At 39.9% G+C, this 20,366-nt stretch overlaps 1 non-coding gene across 1 annotated transcript; it reads right to left on the bottom strand.

The window, feature by feature from the left end:
• Positions 1-17,026: 17,026 nt before the first annotated feature.
• On the bottom strand, positions 17,027-17,134 carry LOC130955854 (small nucleolar RNA R71). Its single transcript, XR_009076922.1, has one exon. It is a non-coding gene; the product is annotated as a small nucleolar RNA R71 (small nucleolar RNA).
• Between the last annotated feature and the right edge of the window lie 3,232 nt (positions 17,135-20,366).

Below are 20,366 nucleotides of genomic sequence, written 5' to 3'. Positions count from 1 at the left end.
AATCACTTAACACACATATCAAGGCATCTAATGGTAATAAGAGAGGATTAAATAAAAGGAAATAAAAGCCAAAGAAGCATGTTTTTAATCATAGCACAGAATCAAGAAGGAAAATGTAAAACATGCAAATCATATGAATAAGTGGGTAAAGAGTTGATAAAAACCACTCAATTGAGCACAAGATAAACCATAAAAAAGTTGTTTATCAACCTCCCCACACTTAAACATTAGCATGTCCTCATGCTAAGCTCAAGAGAACTAAAAGAGTGAAGGAGAATGGTAAGAATGTATGAAATGCAACCTATAAATGTAACTACATGCTAAGATGTTTCTACCTACTTGGTTAAAACTAAATAAGTTCTCCAAGACAAACATAAATAAGATTTCACTAATTCAAATCATATAAAATAAAGACAAGTAGACTTGTAAGAAGATAGCTCATGAAAGCAGGGAACATAGAATTTAAGCACTGAACCCTCACAGGAAGTGTATATGCACTCTAATCTCTCAAGTGTATAGGGTAATTCACTCTACTCTTCTCTAATCATGCTTTCTAAACATTGTCCTTCATCTAACCAATCAACAAATATTTAGTATACCCATGCACACCTCATGAGGTCTTTTCAAGGTTGTAATGGGGCCAAGGCAAGGGTGATGATATATGTATGGCTAAGTGAGCTATAAATTGAATCTTTGAGTAACCTGAGCTATCACCTAACTTATATACATGCTATATAATTTCTAAAATCATGCCTAGCTACCCATAATTCCCACTTTTATATCACATACTCATGTGTCAACTTTTCTTTTGATTTGTGTAACATATGCATTGATCTTTTATTAACTTAACATTGGGATAATTTTGTCCCTTTATTTATTTATTTATTTATATTTTTTTCTTTTCTTTTTTTTTTCTTTTTTTATAGAGACATAAAAACTAAAATAACATATCAATGCATATGAAATTTTTTAATTTCTGTTTTACATGAGTAGGTTCCCAAATTTCTCAATCTTCAAAATTAGCAACATGATACATTCCCTTTATTAACCCATGTTCTCACAGTTTTTCCACACTTAGTTGATACATAATCTCTATCTTAAGCTAACCAAAGATTCAATTTGGGATTTTTTTACTTTTGTTTTTCTGCTTAAGACTAGTGATGTGGTTATAGAACAGAAGGGGATTAAAAGGCTCAAGGTGGCTAACAAGGGTGATGTAAAGGGTAGGCTTATTTGGGATAAGTGAGCTAAAATCAAATAATGGCCTCAATCATATGCAAACATGTAAATACACTAAATATTGGACATATAGAATGGAACAAAATAAAGATTGCAATCATAGAGAAGAAAAACACACAAGAATAAAGTTTTATGGTTAAATAATGTAACCATACAATTAAGCTCAAATCTCACAGGTTGTGTGTTTTTTGGCTCAAAAATCATGTTCCAAATAGAACTTCAAACAAATTTAACACATAGAAAATTTTAATTTTTAATTTAAATTAGTGAAATATTATAAAATAAAGTCTTGAAAAGAAATTTATTACTTCAACCAAGTGGTGGTAAAATATGCACAAAATCTAACTATAATGCAATCAAACATGCAAATGCAAGAACTAACTACAGAGAAGTTTAAACATTGGTGTTGAGTCAGAAAATAACTAACCCATGGAGATCGGTATTGACCTCTCCACACTTAAAGATTGCACCGTCCTCGGTGCATGCTAAGATGTATAAGTGGACGGGCTGCTCCAACTGATGCCTTTCGCTATAGATTGTGCAGATTGACTTGTCTATCTCCCCATGTAAACGTCTTGCAGTTCCCTTCCGGGTGGCCATCCTGAAAGAAAAAGGGAAGAAAAGTAATCCAAGAATAAAGATAAGAAAATAAATAAAGTATGGGTGGGTTAATGCCAATTGATAAGGGTCTCATTTACATGGAAACTTCAACATATACGTGAGAAAACAATAGAAGCCATGGCATGCCAGTGGTACAAAATGTACAACAATGGGGAAGAGAGTGGGTAATGAAAGACAATGTAAGTTCATGTCAATGCAAAAGGAATACAGGTATCATAAAAGATTGATATTGATAGAAAAATAGCATCACCCAACATTGTAAAAAAGTCACTAAAAATTATACCAGAAAAGATGCAACAGTTAAATAAGAAAATCAACACCAAAGGAAAAATAATAAATTTAGAAAAGAAAAGAAAAATATGCACTAAATTAAAATGCAATGAATGAAATATGCAAATAAATAAAATGAAAGATAAGAAGAATGAGAAGGGAAAGAAGTGAGTAAGAAAGGAGGGAGGGAAAAATTAGGATTGGGGAAGAAAAGATAAGATATTTGGCATATTAGGTTAAGGTGTGCGGCACAAGCGACGTGGACGCATGGGGGACGCGTTCGCGCGACTTGCGCTTAAATTAATCGACGTGGACGCGTCAATCACACGGTCGCGTGACACATTTTATGCAACTGGCGTGAGGGCCACCTCGCGCTCGCACAACTCTCTGTTCAAAATCTTATTTTTGCCAAATTTTAGGTGACGCGATCGCGTGGGTCATGTGATCGCGTGAGTGGCCATTAGAAGGATATGACGTGGATGAGTGGGGCACGCGTTCGCGTGGTAGGGACGGCGCGTCTAGCGCGAGTCCAGCACCACTCCAGCACAACTTTCGGTTGTGCACCCTTTTCACCTCGATTTTCAGGTCACGCGGCCGCGTGGGTGACGCGGTCGCGTGGGAGGCCAAAGTTCCCATATGACGCGGTCGTGTGAGCGACGCGGTCACGTGGGGTCAAATTATGCTAAAGGCGCGCCTCCAGCCACGCTCTCGCGTGACTCTCTATTCAATTCTTTTCTACCCAACGCACTAGTGACGCGGACGCGTCAGCGACGCTGCCGCGTCGCGTGCGTGTTTTCCCTTTTTTTTCATGCAGGTATGCAATTATGCAGTATGCAATGCGAATGAATAATATTCAGGTTCAATTAAAAAGGAAATAAAAATAAATAACACGAAATAAAACTGAAAAAGAAACGACCATACCATGTTGGGTTGTCTCCCACCTAGCACTTTTGGTTAAAGTTCTTAAGTTGGACATTGGATGAGCTTCCTGTTTTGGCGGCTTATGTTTAAATTCATCCAAAAATCTCCACCAATGCTTGGAATGCCAATAGCCTCCGGGGTCCCAAACTAGGCATGTAAAGCTTCTGAGCAGCTTCAAACAGATTCTCAGGCTTCCGGGGTGACGAATGTCAGCATAGAATCCATGATCCCAAGCCTTGCTTTTAAATCCGCCTCCGTCTTGATCTACATGTTTCCATCCGGGCGGTTTAAAAAGTAGATTCTCACCACGGTGACCAAACGTTCTCCGTGATCCATTCAATTGAGCATGATACCAATCCTTGCACTTCGAGTTGAAGCGTGGAACCTTATTGAACCTTGTGCACCAGCTCTGAGTACGAGCCATTTCCCTCTTACTCTTAAAGCCGCAGAGAGCTCTAAGCTAGCCATCTGTTTCAAGTAAACCATATTCAAGTGGAAAAGTAAAGATAAAAGCTAAGGATTTTACCCACTTGAAGTCTGTGTTGGGTGGTAATGGCCTTGGGATAGGTGTTTCTAGTGGCTCTGCAAGCTCTACTCCCTTGTGTTCTTCAGTAAATTCCTCCACCTCTTTGCAAATTTCTTCAACTTCACCCATGTCTTGATCAAAGTCATTGATATCTTCCTCGTCACTTGAGTCATAAACAGGAGGTTGAGAAAAGTTGACCTCTGCATCATCTTCATATTCACTTGGGGAAGATTCTTCCATCTCAAAGAATTCACTTGCGGATGCAAGTTCGTTACTAAGAGAACTCAACTCGTGATCATCATCATCAAGGAAACTTGCTTCTTGGGTTATTCCGTCCAGTTCTTTATAAGATATCTGCATTGGAGGCTGTGCACTATCCTCCTTAGCATCAATTGTAGTGTTCTTAACAGGATTCTCCATAACTTTAGATTCAGGTGGCGGTTCGGCATCTCCTAAATCTTCAACCAACTCTTCTTATTCTACAATGACAGCTTCCTCTATTTGTTCTAGTACAAAGTTATGCTCTATGCTGTCCACTGGAGTTTCTTGTGTCTTCTTCGTGCTGTGTTCTTCATTAGATTCTCCACATGAAGCCATGGGAGTCTGTTGAGTGTCTGAACATCTGGAAGATAATTGATTTATTGCTTGCTCCAGTTGATGAAGGGTTGCATTAAATTGTTTTACCGATTCTTCGAGGTGAACCTGTGATTCTGGGCTTGATGGATATGGACATGGTGTATAGGGGAGTGGTGGTTCTTGGGAGTAATTGGATTGGCGTTGGGGTGGATAAGGATCATGTGGTAGTGAATGGTGAAAAGAAGCTTGTGCGTGTGGTGATTCGAAGTTATGTCGAGAGGATGGTCTCTGAGCACAGAGTGGGGCTTGTTAGTAGCTACAAGGCGGTCCACCAAATCTATCAGTTGGGCATGCATTGTAAAATGATCTTTTTCTATGATATCTAGGAGGATGTTGTTGCCTAAAGGGGTGATCAGCTCCTCTTGGCTCCGTCCATCTTTGATTGCTTAGACCTTGATGCATAGTTGATGCAAGGGCATCTTGGCCAGTTTCATTGACCTTTTCTTTACTGTTTTTAGGGTAGTTTCATGCATTTCCTTAGGAAATAAGCTAGTTTTGGGTAGATATTCACTTACACCTTGATTCAAGCATACATTGTGCATTTTACATGATTTCATGAGGATTTTGCATGAATTTAGTGACAATTGGTATGTTGCATTACCCATGACTTGGACTAGAACTTTGATGCACTCTATTGCTTGATTTCAGGACCAAAGGAAGAAAGGAGGAACCACTTAGCAGTCACGTTAATCTAATTAACGTAGCCACTAACGTGGAATGGGAGGTAACCTGCAAAGTTAATGAGAAAAGTGATTGCCAATAACGCTATCGAAGCCATCATTGCCCACGTTAAGAGTCACGTTAACTAAGTTAATGTGAGCTCTAACGTGAAGGAAGGACTTTGAGCCAACGTTAGTGACACTTAACATTATCACTAACATTGGCCAATGATCATAAGTGGCCACGTTAGAGTCCACGTTAACTTGGTTAACGTGGCCTCTAACGTCAATAAGGGGAAGGAAGCCAACGTTAGTGATGTTCAACATTGTCACTAACGTTGGCCTAAGGTGCAATGTGCCACGTTAACTTCCAAGTTAACTTGGTTAACGTGGGAGCTAACGTGAGAGGCAAGAATGGTCGACAACGTTAGTGACACCCAACATTGTCACTAACGTTGGAAGCAACCACAAAACCCCAAGGAGCCACGTTAACTTCTACGTTAACATAGTTAACGTGGAAGCTAACGGCAATGAGTGAAAGATGAGCCAACGTTAGTGACACTCAACATTGTCACTAACGTTGGAAATGGTTTGCAAAGCCACGTTAGAAGCCACGTTAACCTAGTTAACGTGGACTCTAACGAGAATAGGGGCATATTGGAACGTTAGTGACAATGTTGAGTGTCACTAACGTTCTCGAAGATTGGCACACCTACGTTAAAAGAGCCACGTTAACTAAGTTAACGTGGACTCTAACGTAGGAAAGGGAGAGGCTCTCAACGTTATTGGGAAAGTTGAGTCCCAATAACGTGTGCGAAGGACAAAGAGGCAACGTTAGTGGCAACGTTTGTGCCACTAACGTTGAAGTTAACGTGGCCTTTACTTGGGTAAGAAACGTTAGTGAAAAAGTTGAATGACACTAACATTTTCGAACCCATTTTCTCACTGAATGTTAACACCTCTAACGTCTTGAGCTAAAGTCTCTGCCCACTTCACACTTTCTCTCTGCAAGTAAAACCAAGCCCAAATAAAGAAAAGAACTGCTTCAAACTCAAGATTCAAAGGCCTAAAACTTGAAGAACCAACTAGAAGCTGAGAAGAGTAGTATATATAGGAGTAGCTTTGAATTATTAGAGAGTTCTGGAGGTTGAAGGGAGAGAACTACTCTCTGTATTTTACTCTGCTTTTCTAGTTCATTGATGTATTCTCCATCTTTGTTTTCATTTTCTAGAGCTATGAACAACTAAACCCCTTTCATTGGGTTAGGGAGCTCTGTTGTAATTTGATGGATCAATACTAGTTTTCATTATTCTTCTTCTCTCTTTTCTCTTGATTTTACTTGAAAGCTTTCGATCTTCATCCCATTGGGTAGTTATCTTGGAAAAAGAGCTATTCAAACTTGGATCTCTTCTGAGCCTTGAAAGAGGAATGAAGAGATCAAGCTAGAAATGCTTTCTCATGCTGGACCAAATTGTGTTTGGATGGATATGTGACTATAATCCTCTCAATACTTGATTTGGGAAATGCATGTGGTATAATCAGTGACCACACTTCATCTCTTCTCATGAGCAATTGACCAAGGAATTGGCTATTGATCAAGATTTGAGAGATTGAATTGCAAGAAATTGTAATTCAATCAATTAAGATTGCCAAGGAGATCAATGAGTGCATTGATTGAGGAAGAGATGAAAATGACTTGATCCGGAGAATTGCAACATCTCCTATGCCCAATGAACTCCCCAAATTCTGATCTAACCCATTCTCTTTAATTTCTGCGTTTATGTTCATGAGCAAACACCCCATTCCCATTTACAATTCTGCAATTTAATTTCAGTCATCTACTTCCAGCTCTTTAATTCTAGCATTTACTTTTCATGTCATTTACATTACTGCTATTTTATTTTCTGCAACTCTCAACCCAAATTCTGAATTAGCTCAACTAGAACATTCTTCTAATTAAAGTTGCTTGATCAATCAATCCCTGTGGGATTCGACCTCACTCTATTGTGAGTTTTTACTTGACGACAAATTCGGTACACTTGCCGAAGGAAATTTGTTGAGAGACAATTTCCACCTGCATCAAGTTTATGGCGCCGTTGCCGGGGATTGATTGTGCATCAACAATGATTAGATTGGAAGATTACTAGATTGAGCATTTTTGTTTTGTCGATTTAATTTTCTGTTTGAGTAATTTACTTTCTGTCTTAATTAACTCCTTCCCTTTCCCCCGTCTACTCTTTCGTTTTTCTTTGTTATTTACAATTCAGTTTGTTAACCTACTAACTGTTTGATATATTGCATCACTCACAACTAACAGTAATTCTGACAGCAATATTCTCTGCACATAGTTTTTCCTTGCTTGTACTTGTTGGTTGTATAACAGGGAGAAGAAGCGGGGCTTCAACTTCTTTCGATTCTGAACCAGAGAGGACCCTCCTTAGATTAAGTAGGGAAGCAAGAGGGAAACGTGCAATTGGTGCTGAAGAGGAGGAGGAACACTTTGAACTAAACATGGAAGGCAACATAGAAAACCAACATGAAGAAGAGGCTAATAACCATGGGGGAGGAGGTAGAGCAAATCATGTTGGGGAGGATAGAAGAGTATTAAGCTCTTATATCAATCCCAACCCAGGCAACTGTGGGAGCAGCATTCAGAAGCCCACCATACATGCCAACAATTTCGAGCTAAAACCTCAGCTCATCACTCTTGTGCAGAATAATTGCTCATTTGGAGGAGGTGCTCAAGAAGATCCGAATCAACACTTAACCATCTTCTTGAGGATTTGTGACACAGTGAAGTCCAATGGAGTCCACCAGGATGTCTATAGGCTGCTCTTGTTCCCATTTTCTCTCAGGGACAAGGCATTCAAATGGCTTGAATCCTTCCTAAAAGAAAGCCTGACAAATTGGGAGGAGGTAGTGAATAAGTTTTTGGCAAGGTTTTACCCCCCTCAAAGGATCAATAGGCTGAGAACCGAAGTACAGACGTTCAGACAGCAAGATGGGGAGACACTTTATGAAGCTTGGGAAAGGTTCAAAGACCTAACGAGGAGATGCCCACCAGAGATGTTCAATGAGTGGGTCCAACTGCACATCTTCTATGAAGGCTTGTCATATGAATCAACGAAGGCAGTAGATCATTCCTCTGGAGGATCCTTAAACAAAAAGAAGACCATTGAAGAAGTAATAGATGTCATTGAAACTGTAGCTGAGAATGACTACTTCTATGCTTCCGAAAGAGGAAACACTAAGGGAGTAATGGAGTTAAACAATGTAGATGCTCTGCTGGCTCAGAACAAGCTCATCACCAAGCAGTTAGCTGACCTCACAAAGAAGATGGAGAGGAACCAAGTGGCAGCAATCACCACCTCATCAACAACCCAAGTAGAAGTTGAAGAAGAGGACCTTGAGCAAGCCAACTACATTGGGAACTCACCTAGACTGAACCATGATCCATACTCCAAGACATACATCTCTGGATGGAGGAACCACCCAAACTTTGGGTGGGGGAATCAGCAAGAGCAAAGCCAAGACCAGAGGCGTTACAACTTCAACAACAATGCAGCTCATCAATAATTCACACAGAGGACATATCAACACCCCCACAACAACACCTCTCATCCTCCCATCTCTAATCCCAATTTACCATCAATTGATGATAGACTCTCTAAGCTTGAAACCTTACTTGAAGGAATATGCCAAGAGATTCAAGAAGACAAGGTGTTCAAAGAAGAGGTGCGAGCCAACATTAAGAACCAAAGAGAGACCATCAAGAAGCTGGAATTTCAAGTGGGATGCTTAGCGGAGAAGATTCTCAAACCTACTGATGGCTTCCTAAGTGACACGGAGAAAAACCCAAGAGGAGAGGCAAAGAAAGTAAGATGGGAAGATTGCAAAATGGTCACTACAAGTGATCAAGAGGATGAAGACAAGCAAAGCAACCTCTCCCAACAGCTTGAAAATAACTCAACAGAGGAGGAGGATAGAGATCACCAAGAACCAGAAATCTCACAACAAGAGTTGCTGAAGCTCTATGCACCATTTCCCCAACTGCTCAATGGTGCTGTGGGGAAGAGAATATACTCAAGGTTCCTAGACTTGTTTGCATCTCTGCATGTGAACATACCATTCATCAAGGCCATACAACAAATGTCTGCATTCATCAAGTACATGAAGGAACTTCTTCCCAGGAAAAGCTCACTCAAAGGAGGCCAAACTATAGTGTTAAACAAGGAATGTAGTGCCCTTATTCAACCTAAATTGCCTGCAAAAAGAAGAGACCCAGGGAGTTTTCACATCACTTGTGCCATAGGGGAAACAATGTTTGATAAAGCACTCTGTGATTTAGGGGCAAGCATCAACTTACTGCCCCTATCCTTGGCAAAGAGGCTGCAGATCAATGAAATAATGCCCACAGATGTGGTCATCAGACTGGCTGACAAGACTCAAAAGCAAGCAATAGGAGTGGTGGAAAATGTGCTACTAAAGGTTGGGAAATACTTTCTCCCAACAGACTTTGTCATCCTGGACATGGAAGAGAGTCACATTCACCCAATCATATTGGGAAGACCCTTCCTAGCTACGGCCAGAGCACTCATAGATGTGGAAAAAGGGGAGCTAATATTGAGGATCCATGATGAACGGCTCAGCTTTAATGTCTTCAAACTCTCACAGGAAGTAGACCAAAAACACAAGGAACCAAGTAAAGACCATGATGAGATGCTAAAGGAGGAAGCAAGCACAGAAGCACACCCAACCTATCTGGAGACCCCTTTGGTTAATAAACAAGGGAAACAGCCACTGCCACAGCTCAAGAAAAAGTTGGAGGAACCTAAACCTCTAGAGGCATGTGAAGACAACATCATAACTCCTTTAGAAAAAGAGGTAACCAAGAGCAAGGAGACATCAAAAGAAACAAAGAAGAAGGTACCAAGGAAGTGGAGGAACAAAAAGATCCCTACGGAAGACTTCTCTCCAGGAGATAAAGTGATCTCAGCTTACTTTTCAGATATCCCCCCTAATCTCCCTACTGTACCATCTCAGTTACCTAAAGTCTTCACGATCAACAGAGTTCTCTCCCTGGAACATGTAGAGATCATTGATACAACCAATGGATACAAGTCCACAGCAAGAGGGGAGGACTTCAAGCATTACCAACCACCCTGATTGGGGGAGAAACGTCAAGCTAGTGACACTAAAGAAGCGCTTCATGGGAGGCAACCCATGTTTTATATGCTTTTAGAAGATAGTAAATAAGTCAATATTTATGAATTCAAACCCAAACTTAACAAACTCTTGGTGGAATCCTTATTGTGCAGTATACAGTGAAGAACAAGTTTGGTGTTCAAAGCATGCCAAGAAAGCATGTATGCAACTAAGAGCATGCTAGTCTTGGAAGCTTTGAACAGAACTTTTCATCACAGTGCTCCAAACTAAGTTTGGTGTCACCCCATGGTGCCACCAATATGCATACAAGGAACCACGAATAGTTAGTTAGTTAGTTGGAATTCATGAATAGACAATTTAATCTTTTCTTATTTTTTTTATTCTAGCCGTAAAGTTCATGTTGTCGTTTTAATGTCTTTTCTCACCTTTCTTATTTTGTCTTTATTGGAAAAGGCAAAGGGAGTGGGAGTACAAGCACTCAAGAGGGACACAAGGAAGACAAGCAAGGAGGAGAGCATGGACAACCACAAGAATAAAAGGTGGTGGAGTTCCTTCTTTACTCCATCTTTTTCTATGCTTTAAATAAGGAAGATCTTGTATGAAATAGAACATGCTTCCATGCTAGTTTGAACCTTTTCAATTCTGCATTTTTAGTTTTATTGCTTAGGTCTATGTTTGTTGGTTCTTTATGTCACTGCACCACTACTTTACTTAATTATGTTTGTCCTTAGAATCAAATGAAAAAGAGAATGATTGTGTTTTAAAAAGACCAGAGAGGAGTTCATAATATGGAGTAATTTTCTGAATCTTTGGTGTGATCATAAGTTAGCTAAGTTGGTTCAACCATGAGGTGGAAAGACAACTATCTGTCCTGAATCATATGCTTTGAACACACCCCATGAGACTAGCTAAATAACAAGATCCTAATAAGAGAAAGGGAAAGAACAATAAAATTGAAAAACAAAAGAAAAAGAGTAAGCAATAAGGCTAGGCACCAATGGTTTTAATCTTGAGGCATGTGTCTGTGGTGTTCCTGTGTGAGGGATCTACTTGGATGAATAAGCTCTTAGGGGTGCCTTATCACTTGGTAACTTGGGTTAACTAACTCGGGATTATCAGCTGAAAGTCCACTATCAAGAGTAACCCTCACTACAGAGCATTTAGTAACCCAAAGAGGTGCTGGACACCAAGGTCTCAAGAAAAGAAAACAAATAAACCATATGCCTGTGGTGTGTATGTATGGGGGAGAGACTTGAGGAAGTAAGTCCGTAGGGGTGTTTCAACACCTAGCACCTTGAACCAACTGGTTCGGGAGTGTTGGCTGAAAGCTTATTTTAAAGAGTTGCCCCCTTAGAGAGCACCTAGCCTGAAGAACACAAATAAGCCCTGAAATGACAATAAAAGGATCAATTAAGGTCTCATGGTATGTAAGCAAAACCAGTGTTTTAGAGCATGATAAAGATCTGAAAGCCAGAAATGGAATCAACATAAGTTGCTATGCATGAAACCACCATAAAATCAGTAACATGACCTCCACAAGAATGACTCATTTCTCTTGGCATTCCATTCATCATTCCCTTGTTCCAGTACTTGCTTAGGGACAAGCAAGCTTTAAGTTTGGTGTTGTGATGCAAGGGCATCTTGGCCAGTTTCACTGACCTTTTCTTTACTGTTTTTAGGGTAGTTTCATGCATTTCCTTAGGAAATAAGCTAGTTTTGGGTAGATATTCACTTACACCTTGATTCAAGCATACATTGTGTATTTTACATGATTTCATGAGGATTTTGCATGAATTTAGTGACAATTGGTATGTTGCATTACCCATGACTTGGACTAGAACTTTGATGCACTCTATTGCTTGATTTCAGGACCAAAGGAAGAAAGGAGGAACCACTTAGCAGTCACGTTAATCTAATTAACGTAGCCACTAACGTGGAATGGGAGGTAACCTACAAAGTTAACGAGAAAAGTGATTGCCAATAACGCTATCGAAGCCATCATTGCCCACGTTAAGAGTCACGTTAACTAAGTTAATGTGAGCTCTAACGTGAAGGAAGGACTTTGAGCCAACGTTAGTGACACTTAACATTATCACTAACGTTGGCCAATGATCATAAGTGGCCACGTTATAGTCCACGTTAACTTGGTTAATGTGGCCTCTAACGTCAACAAGGGGAAGGAAGCCAACGTTAGTGATGTTCAACATTGTCACTAACGTTGGCCTAAGGTGCAATGTGCCACGTTAACTTGGTTAACGTGGGAGCTAACGTGAGAGGCAAGAATGGTCGACAACGTTAGTGATACCCAACATTGTCACTAACGTTGGAAGCAACCACAAAACCCCAAGGAGCCACGTTAACTTCTACGTTAACATAGTTAGCGTGGAAGCTAACGGCAATGAGTGAAAGATGAGCCAACGTTATTGACACTCAACATTGTCACTAACGTTGGAAATGGTTTGCAAAGCCACGTTAGAAGCCACGTTAACCTAGTTAACGTGGACTCTAACGAGAATAGGGGCATATTGGAACGTTAGTGACAATGTTGAGTGTCACTAATGTTCTCGAAGATTGGCACACCTACGTTAAAAGAGCCACGTTAACTAAGTTAACGTGGACTCTAACGTAGGAAAGGGAGAGGCTTTCAACGTTATTGGAAAAGTTGAGTCCCAATAACGTGTGCGAAGGACAAAGAGGCAACGTTAGTGGCAACGTTTGTGCCACTAACGTTGAAGTTAACGTGGCCTTTACTTGGGTAAGAAACGTTAGTGAAAAAGTTGAATGACACTAACGTTTTCGAACCCATTTTCTCACTGAATGTTAACACCTCTAACGTTTTGAGCTAAAGTCTTTGCCCACTTTACACTTTCTCTCTGCAAGTAAAACCAAGCCCAAATAAAGAAAAGAACTACTTCAAACTCAAGATCCAAAGGCCCAAAACTTGAAGAACCAACTAGAAGCTGAGAAGAGTAGTATATATAGGAGTAGCTTTGAATTATTAGAGAGTTCTGGAGGTTGAAGGGAGAGAACTACTCTCTGTATTTTACTCTGCTTTTCTAGTTCATTGATGTATTCTCCATCTTTGTTTTCATTTTCTAGAGCTATGAACAACTAAACCCCTTTCATTGGGTTAGGGAGCTCTGTTGTAATTTGATGGATCAATACTAGTTTTCATTATTCTTCTTCTCTCTTTTCTCTTGATTTTACTTAAAAGCTTTCGATCTTCACCCATTGGGTAGTTATCTTGGAAAAGGAGCTATTCAAACTTGGATCTCTTCTGAGCCTTGATGAGCGGATAATTTATACGCTTTTTGGCATTGTTTTTAGTATGTTTTTAGTATGATCTAGTTAGTTTTTAGTATATTTTTATTAGTTTTTAGTTAAAATTCACTTTTCTGGACTTTACTATGAGTTTGTGTGTTTTTCTGTGATTTCAGGTATTTTCTGGCTGAAATTGAGGGATCTGAGCAAAAATCTGATTCAGAGACTGAAAAGGACTGCAGATGCTGTTGGATTCTGACCTCCCTGCACTCGAAGTGGATTTTCTGGAGCTACAGAATCCCAATTGGCGCGCTCTCAACGGCGTTGGAAAGTAGACATTCTGGGCTTTCCAGCAATATATGATAGTCCATACTTTGCCCAAGATTTGATGGCCCAAACTGGCGTTCAAAGTCACCCTCAGAAATCCCAGCGTTAAACGCCGGAACTGGCACCTAAATGGGAGTTAAACGCCCAAACTGGCATAAAAGCTGGCGTTTAACTCCAAGAAGAGTCTCTACACGAAAAATGCTTCATTGCTCAGCCCAAGCACACACCAAGTGGGCCCGGAAGTGGATTTTTATGTCTTTTACTCATCTTTGTAATTCTTAAGCTACTAGTTCCCTATAAGTAGGACCTTTTACTATTGTATTTTTCATCTTTGGACATCTAGTTCTTAGATCAGATCTTGGTTCTTCTGGTTTCCTCTCTGGGGCCGAAACCAATGATCACTCTTGTTCTTATGTATTTTCAACGGTGGAGTTTCTACACACCATAGATTAAGGTGTGGAGCTCTGCTGTACCTCGAGTATTAATGCAATTACTATTGTTCTTCTATTCAATTCCGCTTGTTCTTTGTCCAAGATATCACTTGTTCTTCAACTTGATGAATGTGATGATCCGTGACACTCATCATCATTCTCACTCATGAACAAAGTGACTGACAACCACTCTTGTTCTACAAGCATACGAGGCTCTAGTGAATATCTCTTGGATTCTTTAACCGGAATCTTCGTGGTATAGGCGAGAACTGATGGCGGCATTCAAGAGAATCCGGAAGGTCTAACCTTGTCTGTGGTATTCTGAGTAGGATTCAATGATTGAATGACTGTGACGTGCTTCAAACTCCTAGCAGGCAGGGCATTAGTGACAGACGCAAAAGAATCACTGGATTCTATTCCGGCCTGACCGAGAACCGACAGCTGATTAGCCATATGCTGTGACAGAGCATAGGAACATTTTCACTGAGAGGATGGGAGGTAGCCACTGACAACGGTGAAACCCTTGCATAAGCTTGCCATGGAAAGGAGTAAGAAGGATTGGATGAAGACAGTAGGAAAGCAGAGAGACGGAAGGGAAGGCATCTTCATACGCTTATCTGAAGCTCTCACCAATGATATACATAAGTATCTCTATCTTTATCTTTATGCTTTATTCATCATCTATACCCATTTGAGTCTGCCTGACTGAGATCTACAAGGTGACCATAGCTTGCTTCATACCAACAATCTCCGTGGGATCGACCCTTACTCACGTAAGGTATTACTTGGACGACCCAGTGCACTTGCTGGTTAGTTGTGCAAAGTTGTGTAGTGAATCACAATTTCGCGCACCAAGTTTTTGGCGCCGTTGCCGGGGATTGTTTTGTGTATGGACAACTGACGGTTCATCTTGTTGCTTAGATTAGGTATTATTTTTCTTCAGAGTTCTTAAGAATGAATTCTAGTGTTTCAAGGTGATGTTCTTATCATCACCAAAGCTGATTGATCATCATCAATTTAGCTCTTGAATGCAATGTCCTGCTGAAGCTTAGCTAGCTATGTCTAATTCCTTTAGACTAAAGCTTTAAACTAACATTGTATGATTCCTGGAATTCTCATTAAGAATTTTGATACCTTTATTTTCTTCTTCCACTTAATTTTCGAAAAATCCAAAAAAATTACAAAATCATAAAAACAAAAAAATATTTCTTGTTTAAGTCTAGTGTCTCATTTTAAGTTTGGTGTCAATTGCATGTTTCTGTTCTTCTTGCATTTTTCAAATTTATGCATGTGTCTTCATTTATCTTCAAGTTGTTCTTGATGATTTCCTTGTTTTGATCTTTGAATTCTATTGACTTGAGTGTTTTGTTATTTCTTATGTGCATTCTCATTTTGTTAGTGTCAATAGTATACAAACTGCTAAGTTTGGTGTCTTGCATGCATTGTTATTTGATTTTAGTTGCATTTTGATTATTCCTCATTATTAAAAATCCAAAAATATTTTTAATTTGTGTCTTTTCAAGTCAATAATACAGAGAATTGAAGATTCAGAACATACTGCAGAGGAATTATACAGAAAAAGCTGGGCATTCAAAAATGCCCAGTGAAGAAGACAGACTGGCGTTTAAACGCCAGCCAGGGTACCTGGCTGGGCGTTTAACGCCCAAAAGGGTAAAGTTTTGGGCGTTAAACGCCAGAATGTGCACCATTCTGGGCGTTTAACACCAGGATGGCACAAGGGGGAGGATTTTGTTTTCAAAATCAATTTTTTTTCAAGTTTTCAAAGTTTTTTTCAAAATCAAATCTTTTTCAAATCAAATCTTTTCAATCAAATGTTTTCAAAATCAATTTCTTTCCTTTTTCAAAGATGCTTACTAACAATTAATGATTTGATTGAACATTTTAAGTATGTTGCCTTTTCTGTTGAGAAAGGTTTAATGTTTGAATCATATCTTTTCTTGTTAGGCAAGTCATTAATTTTTAAAATCAAATCTGTTTAAATTGTTTTCAAAATCATATCTTTTCAATCATATCTTTTTAAAACCATAACTTTTCAATCATATCTTTTTAATCACATCTTTTTCAAAATAGTTTTCAAATCATATCTTTTTTATTTCTAATTTCAAAAAATCTTTTTCAAAAATTACTTGATTTCTTTTCCACTCTTGATTTTCGAAAATCAAGTAGTGTTTTTCAAAATGTTTTCAAAATCTTTTACTTAATTTTCGAAAATTACTTCCCTTCTTCTCACATCCTTCTATTTATGGACTAACACTATTCCTTAATGCAAAATTCGAACTCCATCTTCTTTGATAAGTTCGAATTTTCTACCTATGTCTTCCATTTTTCTTTTCCTCTGACACCTCAAGGAATCTCTATACTGTGACATAGAGGATTCCATATTCTCTTGTTCTCTTCTCTTTCATATGAGCAGGAGCAGAGACAAAGGCATTCTTGTTGAAGCTGACCCTGAACCTGAAAGGACCTTGAAGCGAAAGCTAAGAGAAGCTAAGGCACAACTCTCTGTAGAGGACCTAACCGAATTCTTCAAAGAAGAAAAACACATGGCAGCCGAAAACAACAACAATGCCAACAATGCAAGGAAGGTGCTGGGTGACTTTACTGTACCTACTCCCGACTTCTATGGGAGAAGCATCTCTATCCCTGCCATTGGAGCAAACAACTTTGAGCTTAAGCCTCAATTAGTTTCTCTAATGCAACAGAATTGCAAGTTCCATGGACTTCCATTGGAAGATCCTCATCAGTTTTTAGCTGAGTTCTTGCAAATCTGTGACACAGTCAAGACTAATGGGGTTGACCCTGAGGTCTACAGACTTATGCTATTCCCTTTTGCTGTAAGAGACAGAGCTAGGACATGGTTGGACTTTCAACCTAAAGAAAGCCTGGACTCTTGGGAAAAGCTAGTCAATGCCTTCTTGGCAAAGTTCTTTCCACCTCAAAAATTGAGTAAGCTTAGAGTGGAAGTCCAAACCTTCAGACAGAAGGATGGAGAATCCCTCTATGAAGCTTGGGAAAGATACAAACAATTAATCAAAAAATGTCCTTCAGACATGCTTTCTGAATGGAGCATCATAGGTATTTTCTATGATGGTCTTTCTGAACTATCCAAGATGTCTTTGGATAGCTCTGCTGGAGGATCTCTTCATCTGAAGAAGACGCCTACAGAGGCTCAAGAACTCATTGAAATGGTTGCAAATAACCAATTCATGTACACTTCTGAAAGGAATCCTGTGAACAATGGGACAAGTCAGAAGAAAGGAGTTCTTGAGATTGATGCTCTGAATGCCATTTTGGCTCAGAACAAGATATTGACTCAACAAGTCAATTTGATTTCTCAAAGTCTGTCTGGAATGCAAAATGCACCAAGCAGTACTAAGGATGCTTCATCTGAAGAAGGAGCCTATGATCCTGAGAACCCTTCAATGGAAGAGGTGAATTACCTGGGAGAATCCTATGGAAACACCTATAATTCTTCATGGAGAAATCACCCAAATTTCTCATGGAAGAATCAAGAGAGACCTCAACAAGGTTTCAACAATAATGGTGGAAGAAACAGGTTTAGCAATGGCAAGCCTTTTCCATCATCTTCTCAGCAACAGACAGAGAGTTCTAAGCAGAACCCCTCTGACTTAGCAACCATGGTCTCTGATCTAATCAAAACCACTCAAAGTTTCATGACTGAAACAAGGTCCTCCATTAGGAATTTGGAGGCACAAGTGGGACAGCTGAGCAAGAAAGTTACTGAACTCCCTCCAAGTACTCTTCCAAGCAATACAGAAGAAAATCCAAAAGGAGAGTGCAAGGCCATCAACATGGCCGAATTTGGAGAGGAAGGAGAGGAAGTGAACGCCACTGAGGAAGACCTCAATGGGCGTGCACTAGCCTCCAATGAGTTCCCTAATGAGGAACCATGGGAATCTGAGGCTCAAAATGAGACCATAGAGATTCCATTGGACTTACTTCTGCCTTTCATGAGCTCTGATGAGTATTCTTCCTCTGAAGAGGATGAGTATGTCACTGAAGAGCAAGTTGCTAAATACCTTGGAGCAATCATGAAGCTAAATGACAAGTTATTTGGAAATGAGACTTGGGAGGATGAACCTCCTTTGCTCACCAAAGAACTGGATGACTTGTCTAGGCAGAAATTACCTCAAAAGAGACAAGATCCTGGGAAGTTTTCCATACCTTGCACCATAGGCACCATGACCTTCAAGAAGGCTCTGTGTGACTTAGGGTCAAGTGTAAACCTCATGCCTCTCTCTGTAATGGAGAAGCTAGGGATCTTTGAGGTACAAGCTGCAAGAATCTCACTAGAGATGGCAGACAACTCAAGAAAACAAGCTTATGGACTTGTAGAGGATGTTTTGGTGAAGATTGAAGACCATTACATCCCTGCTGATTTCATAGTCCTAGAGACTGGGAAGTGCATGGATGAAACCATCATCCTTGGCAGACCCTTCCTAGCCACAGCCAAGGCTGTGATTGATGTTGATAGAGGTGAACTGATCATTCAAGTGAATGAAGAATCCTTTGTGTTCAAGGCTCAAGGATATCCCTCTGTCACCATGGAGAGGAAGCATGAAGAGCTTCTCTCAACTCAGAGTCAAGCAGAGCCCCCACAGTCAAACTCTAAGTTTGGTGTTGGGAGGCCACAACCAAACTCTAAGTTTGGTGTTGAACCCCCACATTCAAACTCTAAGTTTGGTGTTGGGAGGTTCCAACATTGCTCTGAGAAAATATGAGGCTCCATGAGAGCCCTCTGTCAAGCTACTGACATTAAAGAAGCGCTTGTTGGGAGGCAACCCAATGTTATATTTTATCTATTTTCTTTTGTTATTTTATGTTTTTTGTAGGTTGATGATCATAAGAAGTCACAAAATCAATTGAAAAAGCAAAAACAGAATGAAAAACAGGAAGAAAAACAGCACACCCTGGAGGAAGAACCTACTGGCGTTTAAACGCCAGTAAGGCTAGCAGTTGGGCGTTTAACGCCCAGTCTGGCACCATTCTGGGCGTTTAACGCCAGAAAGGGGCACCAGACTGGCGTTAAACGCCAGAAAAGGGCAAGAACCTGGCGTTAAACGCCAGAAAGGGGCACCAGCCCGGCGTTTAACGCCAGAAATGGCTCAAAACGTGATTTTGAATGCCATTTGGTGCAGGGATGACTTTTCCTTGACACCACAGGATCTGTGGACCCCACAGGATCCCCACCAACCCACCACCCTCTCTCTTCTTCTTCACCCATTCACCAATCACTTCAAACCACTTTCCCTCCCAAACCCACCCTTACATGGCCGAACCCTACCCCTCTCCTCTCCCATATAAACCCTTCTTCACTCCTTCATTTTCACACAACCTAAACACCACTCTTCCCCCTCTTTGGCCGAATACAAAGCCACTCCCTTCTTCCTCATTTCTTCTTCTTCTACTCTCTTCTTTCTTCTTTTGCTCGAGGACGAGCAAACCTTTTAAGTTTGGTGTGGTAAAAGCATTGCTTTTTGTTTTTCCATAACCATTTATGGCATCCAAGGCCGGAGAAACCTCTAGAAAGAGGAAAGGGAAGGCAAAAGCTTCCACCTCCGAGTCATGGGAGATGGAGAGATTCATCTCAAGGGATGCACTTTTCTCCACAAAACTATTGGGAGCAAATCAACACCTCCCTAGGAGAATTGAGTTCCAACATGGGACAACTAAGGGTGGAGCACCAAGAACACTCCATTCTCCTCCATGAAATTAGAGAAGATCAAAGAATCATGAGAAAGGAGCAACAAAGACAAGGAAGAGACATTGAGGAGCTCAAGCACTCCATAAGACCTTCAAGAGGAAGAACAAGCCGCCATCACTAAGGTGGACCCGTTCTTTAATCTCCTTGTTCTTTGCTTTTCTGTTTTTCGAAAATTATGCTTTATGTTTATCCATGTTTGTGTCTTATGATCATTAATGTCTTAGTGTCTATGCCTTAAAGCTATGAATATGAATCCATCACCTTTCTTAAATGAAAACTGTTTTTATTACAAAAGAACAAGAAGTACAGGATTTCGAATTCATCTTTAAAACTAGCTTAATTAGTTTGATGTGGTGACAATACTTTTTGTTTTCTGAATGTATGCTTGAACAGTGCATATGTCTTTTGAATTTGTTGTTCATGAATGTTAAAATTGTTGGCTCTTGAAAGAATGATGAAAAAGGAGACATGTTACTGAGGATATGAAAAATCATAAAAATGATTCTTGAAGCAAGAAAAATCAGTGAATACAAAAAAAAAAGAACGAAAAAAAAGAAGGAAAA

This window comes from Arachis stenosperma, chromosome 1 (assembly GCF_014773155.1).
Source record: "Arachis stenosperma cultivar V10309 chromosome 1, arast.V10309.gnm1.PFL2, whole genome shotgun sequence".
NCBI classification, from domain to species: domain Eukaryota; kingdom Viridiplantae; phylum Streptophyta; class Magnoliopsida; order Fabales; family Fabaceae; genus Arachis; species Arachis stenosperma.
Note: the sequence above shows the minus strand (reverse complement) of the source record. Positions and strands in the feature narration are given on the sequence as shown.